We start from the raw sequence: 2,764 nt of genomic DNA, 5'->3' as shown, positions 1-2,764 counted from the left end.
ATGTCGGTTATGGTGCTCGCCCAGATGGTCTTTCTCGGGACGGTTAGCGCCGCAGATGAGAAGAGCCGCCGGCGGCGGCGGCCGGCTATTCTTCTTGGAGACAAAGAGGCTGTCGGCTCCGCGACCTGCTGCCCCATGGTGTTCGTTTAGATCCCGATGCGTGAATGAGAGGTATGTACACACGCATGGTTGCTTACTTAACATAGGTTGTTTAGGGTAAAGACGATTGACCGAACGACCTCAAGTATTGAGAGAGTCAGAGAGTTGAGCTAGCTGATCTCATGTCATGGCGTCCATGAAAAAAAAGGTGTATCAGCTATGGATAGGGGCAGCCTACAGGCTCACGACGTCAGCTGACCGATTAATTGTGCAGGTCCTTCGACGACTCCGCCGACCGGTCGCCAAGGTAGGTGCGGTTTCAAGTCTTCAAGTTTATAAACGGTGCATCTGCATGCATACAGCAGCTCGTGAGGGAGGAGTGTGAATGATGGGCCAGGAGCGGCGTAGAAGTACGAGGCCCCGGCAGGACAAGGTGTGTTGCGCCTATGCCCGCCGCTGCGACTTCGTTGCCATCTTCGACAAGGTGTGTTCCTTGCTGACACCGTGCCGCTCCTCATCCGCAACCCAGGCCTCGCGCTCGTGTAGGCATGTTAGGAGTTCAGTACGTTCAGCTCCTGTCCGATTGCATATGCATCCCTCGAAGGGTGGTTGCTAATTGTACAAACTCCTGATATAACTGTATGTAGTGAACGCAAACGAGTCTGAGTGTCTGCTGATGAGGACGCAAGAGATGTCCATGGACTACCATTTCAAGGTGGAGCAGCAAGCAGGGTCCTCACTCCGCTACTTCTTCGGACACAACTGGAGCCTCACGTGTGCTTGTTGATCCCTAATTTTAGGTCTTGGTATTTAATTCTGCTTGATTTGTTTGGAACTACATGTGTTTGTCACAAACATGAGCCAGACTAAAGACAACACGTAGTTAACCGTGAGTCAGACTGAAGAGTGAAGACAACATGCAGTTAACTGAAGTAAGCGGAGACAAACATAAAACAGTCAGGTACTTTGTTCCAATATATCTCAGATGTTGAAAGAAGATTAAAAGAGGTAAGATTTGCAACTTTGACATCTTATGGGTGAACATGCATTGTAAAAAGTAAATCATATTAGCGATGTCCCAACCCTCAATTGATGTTTTTTATACTGATGTGCAGACTTCCAAAGTGGGAAATTTTCGATCATGATATGATTTGGAGAGTTGATGCATGATTGCAGATGGCTACCAAAATGGAAAATTTTCAACCTTCACCAATATACAGGTATTTCACATGTGCAGGTTTGATTCATGATTGCAGGTGCTTGTAGGATTCAGTTTGTGCATGAAAAGTCTGCATATGCGTATACCAATAATGATTACTTTATTTTCAAATTTAAACACACCTGTTGTGCTTATGATAAGTGCATGAATAAATTAGTATCATGTTGCCTGCACATTCTGAATAATGTGTCATATTTTGATTCTTGTGTACGAAACATTGATGTATGTAGAACAACTTCAGTAGTGAGCCAGAGCGCATGCCGTGTTCTCATAGCCTACCGCCACCAGTTAAGTATCAAGGTGGTTCTAGATCGATATCAAGCTTGATGAGTACCTCCTCTCTCATCGCGTCACTGATCCAGGCCCTATCTGTATGGAAGCTACTATTTTTTTTTGATAGATTGGTAAAGTAGATGCTTTGATAGGAGAAAAGGAACTGGAAGAGCAGGACATAGAAAGACATTGAACGGGCATAGCAAAAGAACCTTCCATTCAAATGTCATTATGTACATTTTCGCTGTTATATGTTGAGAACCTGAAGAATACACACATTTATATATTTCTTGTGATGGTAGCCTGCTCTCATAATTTTCTGTTAACCGGGCATGTCAGTTGTCCACCTTAATGTTCCTGTCGGTCTGAACTCATCACATGTTCTCGATTTTCAGTCATGCTTTTGACCTTTGATCTACAACTGTGCGAAATCAAAACACCTGTCTTAGGCTCAATGTAATGTTGAAACTTGGAGGTGATAAAATCATATGCTTTTGGGGTTGTAAGATCATAAAACTAACTGTGGCACCTCTGGTTGGAGAGAAACTCATGTGTGTTCCGAGGGAAGAAGGGCAATGAGCTACATATCACCGAGGCCTACCGGCGGGGCATGGAACAATGGAGGATGACTGGTGCCAAATGCATAGAGCACCCCTTCGGGGACATGATGTGAGGAATCGCACTTCTGTCACCTCAAGCCGGGAACAGTCTTTCCCATGGCTCGCTGTAATTTCCTTGCATCCATTTGATCACTTGATCAACAACACATCGCTCTCGTCAGCTAAATCAATGAAATGATAGCATTTTGCCGGGTCTTTCAAAAAAAAATCTTAAACTAACTATTGCATACATTTTACCTCTAGATTTATTGTTTGTATTTGTACATGATGAAGAAAAGGCACACATAGAGCTAGATTTGTTAAGTTTCTCTGTTCTTAAGGAGGTCAAAGGATCCCTCATGAGAAAGAGTTAGTAAATATTTCTCTTTTGCAAGTCATTTGTATTTTGGTTTGGAAATAGTATATTCTTGTTTAAGAGGGTCTATTTTCCAGGAAATTATATTTTATTCTCTTATTTTTATACAGAAGATTCTGCCGCTTAATGTAGTTCATGTTTCCTTTTAGTTAGTTGTGACCAGTATTGCTTAAGTCTCCTTTCAACTAACTATAATTA

General features: G+C 43.1%; 1 pseudogene; it reads left to right on the top strand.

Annotated features, from left to right (window-relative positions):
* Positions 1-2,764, top strand: part of LOC119279679 — a 5,328-nt pseudogene continuing 2,564 nt past the window's right edge.

The sequence above is a fragment of the Triticum dicoccoides genome, chromosome 3B (genome assembly GCF_002162155.2).
Source record: "Triticum dicoccoides isolate Atlit2015 ecotype Zavitan chromosome 3B, WEW_v2.0, whole genome shotgun sequence".
Taxonomy (NCBI): Eukaryota; Viridiplantae; Streptophyta; class Magnoliopsida; order Poales; family Poaceae; genus Triticum; species Triticum dicoccoides.
Note: the sequence above shows the minus strand (reverse complement) of the source record. Positions and strands in the feature narration are given on the sequence as shown.